The sequence below is a fragment of the Salvelinus sp. IW2-2015 genome, linkage group LG19, assembly GCF_002910315.2.
Source record: "Salvelinus sp. IW2-2015 linkage group LG19, ASM291031v2, whole genome shotgun sequence".
Lineage (NCBI taxonomy): Eukaryota > Metazoa > Chordata > Actinopteri > Salmoniformes > Salmonidae > Salvelinus > Salvelinus sp. IW2-2015.
Genome location: NC_036859.1, coordinates 7958310 through 7966153, shown reverse-complemented (window position 1 = coordinate 7966153; position 7844 = coordinate 7958310).

Genomic DNA, 7844 nt, shown 5'->3' with positions numbered 1-7844 from the left:
TGTCCGATGCTGCAGCATGCGCTCATTCGTTGTCTTGCTCTGTTGTGGTATTAAAAAAGATTCTGCTTGTCTCCAGTCATGTAAAAGGATGTGGAATTGCATGAAATGCGTTTATAAACGGCCATTTTTTCCTCCGAGCGCAAATAAGATGATAGATTGATGCAGTTATTTTATTACAATGGAGATCTGTTCACCCCTACCCTTGTCCATGGTGATCTGTGAATCCACAACCTTCAGGCTACTTTGCCATGTAATGCTTACAAAACGAAGAACCGTTTCTATAACTGTATATTTAAGGCTGTGGTCTGTCCTAGCAGTGAGGGTAAGTGGTGGGCATGTTCTCTGCTATCCACTTCAGGTTTTAATTATTATTGTGTTGTATAGGGGAGTGTCACTTGTTTTTTTACAAGCGTTCAGTGAGGGTTGGGTAAAAATATATTTTTCTGAAGGGAGGGCCATCCGTTTTCATTTCAGAGAGGTTCAATTTTCTTCATGTATCCCTCATTATAAATAACTCACAGTCCCTTTGTAGAATTGTAATGAATATAACAAAATTCGAATTGTATGATTCCACAGTCAGAGGCAAGATATAGTCCTAACAACTGATACAGGATGTGATTGTTTTCACACACCACACCACATCTGTTTGCAAGGCCTCATCACCAGAGAGTCGCATCAGCATTTGAATAATCAGTGTCATACCAGGAAGGGTTGCCATGGCTCCATTCTCAGTATGGTAATACTGGATGTAAAGTGTGTGTCTGGAGTCAGCAGGTCAATAACACAACATGAACACACACACACACACACACACACACACACACACACACAACACACACACACACACACACACACACACACACACACACACACACACACACACACACACACACACACACACAACACACACACACACACACACACACACCACACACACACACACACACACACACACACACACACACCCTCTGTGAAAGGATGGTGAGAGTGGGAAGCAGATGTTTTGCCTGTAGATCATTTGAAAATAAAGGAGAGCCGCACACAACGTTTCGACAGCCTACCTGGATATGACATTTTTGCATCTGAGCTCCTAGAGTGTGCGGCTCTCCTTTATTTTCAAGTTTTCTCCTCCGCTAGCCAGCACCTCGCCTAAATAGGTGTGCGTTTCTTTTTCTTCTAGATTGCCTGTAGATAATACCACCAGACACACAGGTGGATGGCACAAGTTTGATACTGGGCAAAGACAATCAGTCCACTTTTGACTGATATCTGATAGAGTGGATGACTAAAAGTGTTCAGGGGAAAATAGGTAGTTTGGGCACGAGGTTGGCACCAACCTGGCTAAAACATTCCAGCTCTTCACGGCTCCTTGGAGAGGAAACACACACACACACACACACATCCCATTCTATTTCCTTGTGATGCCAGGTCTAGGCCCTGGTGTGTGATGCCAGGGGAACTTAGAGACAATAGCATGATGACTCACACTGCCCCAGGGCTGGAGAGAGGCTGGTGGTCAGTTAACCCCAAAGAAATATACTGAGTAAACCAAACATTAATATTGAGTTGCACTCCCTTTTGCATTCAGAACAGCCTCAATTTGTTGGGTCATGGACTCTACAAGATGTCAAAAGTGTTCCACATGGCTGCTGGCCCATATTGACTCCAATGCTTCCCACAGTTGTGTCAAGTTGGCTGGATGTCCATTGGGTGGTGGACCATTCTTGATACACACAGGAAACTGTTGAGCGTGAAAAACCCAGCAGCGTTGCAGTTCTTCACACAAACCGGTGCGCCTGGCACCTACTACCATACCCTGTTCAAAGGCACTTAAATCTTTTGTCTTGCTCATTCACCCTATGAATGGCAATGTCTCAATTGTCTCAAGGCTTAAAAATCCTTCTTTAACCTGTCTCCTCCCCTTCACCTACACTGATTGAAGTGGATTCAACAAGCAACATCAATACGTTTTCACCTGGAAAGAGCAGGTGTTTTTAATGTTTCGTATACTCAGTGTATATCTTAGAACTCAATGTAATGTATTGGATCTCAATGGTTTAAAACCACTTCTGATACACGCCTACTGATCAGCTACAGTTACAGACCAGGCCCACAAAGCACCAACGTCATTTCAATGTCCATTCCATGTTGGTTCAATGCAATTTCATTGAAATGACATGGAAACAACGTTGATTCAACCAGTGTGTGCCCAGTGTGGGAGTGGACCTGTCCTTGGTAGGATTTGTATTTCTCTAGGCCTACTATCTGTGGTGATAAGCAGACATACCAGACTCAAAGGGCATGTGAAACACCCCACACATCCTCGTTTGGTATAAAATGTCTGTGAGAACAAAGAGCGCGTTGAATTGGTTTTCCCATGCATGTTCGAAGAAAGCTTTTGTATATTGAGATCGGACTACCTTCTGAGTGGGGTTTCTACCACAGTGGTGACCTCAAGGCTTGAGCTGGGATCATAGACAGACTGGCGCCTCATACAAAAATGGACCCCTATAGCCCTGACCCCTTGTAGGCACTATTAACATATTTCTTATACCCTCAGATCCGCACAAGTGCATATGGGCATAGGGGTTAGCCTAGGGGTCAACTGGTAATTGGGCAAGAGAAAGAGAGGGTGAGAGAGATATACACTAATAGAGCACGATCTCCCTTTGGCGTTCTTTGCTTCTATGGACAGGGCATAAGCAGACAATTTGAGGCATCGAATGAAGGAAAGATCATTGTGTTGTTTAAAGTGCCATGATCTGACTCCTTGTGTCATAACTGGTCTCTGTGTGCTCCGGCGTTGTGACTCACTCTCCCTATGAGTCAGAGTGGGAGAGACTGAGGGATAGACTGTACTTCTGCCCTTTGCTTTGAGGGCAGCACACACACACACACACACAGGCACACACACACACTCACACACATACATTCGCTTTGAGGGCATTCCATGAAACATTGACCCAGTGCCTGTCCTGTCCTCAGAACACAGCAGCAGGACAACCCAGGCTTTGTCCTCGCCTCAGAGAGCAGACTGACTGTCCACATACCAGAGACAGAGAGGGGTAGAGAGAGGAAGAGTCGGAGAGGACGGAGAGAGAGAGAAAGAGTGGGGAGAGAATTATATAGTAACAGTGAGATAATTGGGGGAGAGAATGGGAGGATCTCAACATCAGTTGATTTATGCTCTTCTACAGACTCTCACTGTAAGTACTGTAATTATCTGCTTTCCACGCCTTCTGTCTTCTCCACTCAAACTACTGCAGGAAACTGAAAATGATTGCTTAAGTGAATCTAATATGAGCCACTGCTAATAGCATCTATAACAAAGTCTAAATAGTTTGAATCACTGATCTGACCTGACGGGATCTTTGTGAACACAGAGAGAGAGTGGCAGGGGTCATTTGCAACCAGCTCCACCTTGTACAGTAACAATGTGTCATCCTGTAGAAAAGAGGAAAGAACCAGGAGTCGATGGAACCACTGATAAGAAGCTGCATGTTACATAAAGTAAGTGATGTCACGCCCCTGGGTTGGTTTAGGCTGGTAGTATTTAATAAAAACAGCTCATTCTCAGGCCTGCTGTTCTGCGGCAGTGGGCCAGGTATGTAGATGTATGCGTGCGTGTTCGTCTGTCTCTGGTGAACTGACAGAAATTTAACTGGGGGAGAATCGGAGTAACAATTACAGCGAGACAGTGACAGAGAACTCAAACCACAAACATATTATTTATGGACGTAATACACCTCTAATGTCACACACACACAGAGAGAGAGAGAGAGAACGTTTTCACCTCTCTCTCTCTAACGATGAGTTCTAGGAGGAAATGTACTCATTTTTATCTCTCCAGTCTATATGACACACTTGCCTCTCCTCACTCCCTCCCTGCCTTGCAGTAGACAGAAAGGGAGAGCCAGTGGCTGTAATAATGCATTCTCTGAGGGTTTGTGTACGCAGTGAGGAGTATGGCAATCAGCACACACACACTCACACACACACACACACACACACACACACACACACACACACACACACACACACACACACACTCACACACACACACTTAAACGTGTGAAAACACGCCCAAGCACACAGTATCTCCATTCCCTGCCCGCGTGGCGCTAGCACTCCAAGATCTCAAAATTAAACCGTCTGCCTCATCCCCCAATCTCCACCTCTTCCAATCTTCTATTCCTCTACCTCATTTCCACTCCTCCCGCTCTGACACACCTTTTGTCTAGACACAAACACACCAATGGCCTTTATGTTTGTAAATTTTTTCATTGTTTTTCATAGCTGTTGTTTCATATTTCCCTCTATCCATTTTCATCTTTTCAATCTGATTTTGCTAGAGGGACAATTCAAAAGTTATGCAAGATTATATGGAATTGAGAAACATACCGTATCTGTTCCAATAATTGTTTCTATACTCTCTCCGCTCCCTCATCCCCAACGGATGCAGTGTGTGGAGTAAAAACAGCACCTGAGGCCCATTCCACACACACTCTCTCACTCACACACACACACACACACACACCTTTAGAGGGCCAGCCCCGACTCGGCCCGGCCCCAGCCCTGAGTGCACTTACCTGCAGCGCCACAAAGATAGAGCCGTGTGTTATCAAGGTCTGTCTTTGTATAAAACAGGACGAAAAAGCTGCTGGAGGGCACCATTTTAACACAGTGAGCTGATTCAGCGTCACACACATATGTATGCACACACACACACACACACACACACACACACACACAGTGATTACCAGTAGTTGACTCAATTAATATATAATCACTATATATACAATTAAAAGGCTTCTTTCCGTAATTCTATGCACTGGATCAGCTTAACATCAATGGTCCCCTCAGAGAAACATCAGGTTCTGTCTGGCGCTTCCAATCGTTGACGAGTTTGATAGACAACTTTGTAGCTCTGTTCCGAACTCCTCATAGACTATTCTCTTTAACCAATATTCTGTACTAGAAACTCCACATATCGTGTGCCATGCCTGCAGCATGCGCTCATTCGGTTGTCTTGCTCTGTTGTAGAGTTTAAAAAAAGATTCTGCTTGTCTCCAGTCTACGTAAAGCATGTGCGACATGTTGCAAAATTTGAAATGCGCTTCATATATAACGGCCCTTTTTTCCTCCCGAGCGCAATAAGCATGATAGATGATGCGTTATTTTATTATCAATGAGAGAATCTATCTCACCCCTAACCCCTTGTCCATGGTATTCTGTAATCCACAACCTTCAGGCTACCTGCCATGTAATAAGCTTACAAAACGAAGAACCTTTCTATAACTGTATATTCAAAGAGCATGATGTCCGTCCTAGCCAGTGCCAAGAGGTTAAGTGGTCGGCATGGTTTCTCTGCTACCACTTCAGTTTTAATTATTATTGTGTTGTATAGGGCAGGTCACTTTTTTTTAACAAGCGTTCCAGATGAGGTTGGGTAAAAATCTTTTTGACCTGATAGGTGAGGACCCATCCCGTTTCTTTTTCAAAGAGGTTCCATTACTTTCATGCCTACGAACACTTCATTATAAAGGTAAACCTCACATCCCTGTGAGTGTAGAATCCTATATGAAAGTTTATAACAAACATTCGAATTGTCATGATTCCTACAGGTCAGAGGCATAGATATTAGTCCTAACAAAAACTGAGTACAGGATTTGATTGTATTTCACACACCACACCACGTCTGTTTGCAAGCCTCTATCCTCAGAGAGAGTCGCTAACAGCAATTGGATATACAGTAGTCAATACAGAGAAAGCTGTGGCCAATGGCTCGCATGTCTCTCTATAGGTAATACTGACGTAAAGTGTGTGTCTGGAGATCAAGCCAGTCAATCAAACACACACAACACACACACACACACACACACACACACACACACACACACACACACACCACACACACACACACAACACACCACACACACACACCACACACACACACACACACACACACACACACACACACACACACACACACACACACACACCACACACACACACAACACAACACACAGCACACACTCCCTCTGTGAAAGGAGGGTGAAGTGGAAGCAGATTCGTTTCCTGTGCTAGATCTTTGAAAATAAAGAGAGCCGCCAACACACGTTTTGACAGCCTACCTGGATATGACATTTGCATCTGAGCTCCTAAGTGGGCGGCTCTCCTTTATTTCAATTTCTCCCTCGCTAGCCAGCACTTCGCCTCTAAGTAGGTGGTCGTTCCTTCTACTTCTAAGATTGCCTGTATAATACCCACCAGACACACAGGTGGCCTGGATGGTGCACAAGTTATACTGGGCAAAAGACATCAGTCCACTTTTGACTGAATATCTGATAGAGTGAATGACTTAAAAAGTGCTTACAGGGGACAAATAAGGTAGTTCGGGCACGAGTTACAACCAAACCTGGCTACAAAACATCACCCAGCTCTCTCCACGGGCTCCTTGAAGGAAACACACCACAGCACACACCACATCCATTCTATTTCTGTGATGCCAGGTCTAGCCCTGGTGTGTGATGCCAGCGGAACTTAGAGACGCAATAGCTCATCTGATGACTCACATGCCCCGGCTGCGAGAGGCTGGTGTCAGTTACACCCCAAGAAAATTACTGAGTAAAAACCAAACATTAATATGAGTTGCACTTCCCTTTGCACTTCAGAAACTAAGCCCTCAATTCTGTTGGGTCATGGACTCTACAAGGATGCTCAAAAAGGTCCACATGAGCTGACCGCGCCCCCTATTGGACTCCAATGCTTACCCAACCGGCAAGTTGGCTGTGTCATTGGGTGGTGACCTTCTTGATACTACCACATGAAACTGATTAGCGTGAAAATAGACCCAGCTAGCGTGCAGTTTTCACACAAAACCGGTGCGCCTGGCTACACCACTCCTACTACGAGTACCCTTGTTCAATGCACTAAATCTTTTGTCTTGCTCATTGTAGCCCGTAATGAATGGCAAAGTCCTCTCACAATGTCTCAAGGCCTAAACCCTTCTTTAACTCGGGTCTTCCTCCCTTCACGCTACACTGATTGGAAGTGGATTTCACACATAGCAGATCGATCAATACGTTTTCACCTGGAAAGAGCAAGTGTTTTAATGTTTCGTATACTCCAGTGTAATCTTCAAAAACGCTCACATGTAATGTATTGGATCTCCAATGGTTTATAACCACTTCTGATACACGGGCCTAACTGATGCAGCTTACCATTACAGACCAGGCCCACAAAGCCCCCACGTCATTTCAATGTCCATTCCCTGTTGGCGTTCAACTGCAATTTCAATTTAAGAATGACATGGAAAACAATACGAGCGAAATTCACCGTGTGTGCCCATGGTGTGAGTGGACCTGTCCTTGCGTAGGATTTGTATTCTTCTAGTTCCTACTATCTGTGCGCGTGATAGCAGAAACACAGTTGAAGTGTACCTATGATAAAAATGACAGACCTCTACATGCTTTGTAAGTAGGAAAACCTGCAAAATCGGCAGTGTATCAAATACTTGTTCTCCCCACTGTACATGTATTTAGCAGATGTTATTGCGGGTGTAGCAAAATGCTTGTGTTCCTAGCGCCAACAGTGCAGTAGTACCTAACATTTCACAACAATACACAAAAATCTAAAAGTTAAAGAATGGAATTAAGAAACATATCAATATTAGGACCAGCAATGTCAGAGTGGCATTGACTAAAATACAGTAGAATCCAGAATATACATATGAAATGAGTAAAACAGTATGTAAATCAAATCAAATTGTATTTGTTACATGCGCCGAATACCGTGAAATGCTTACTTACGAGCCCTTAACCAACAATGCAGTTCAAGAGGAG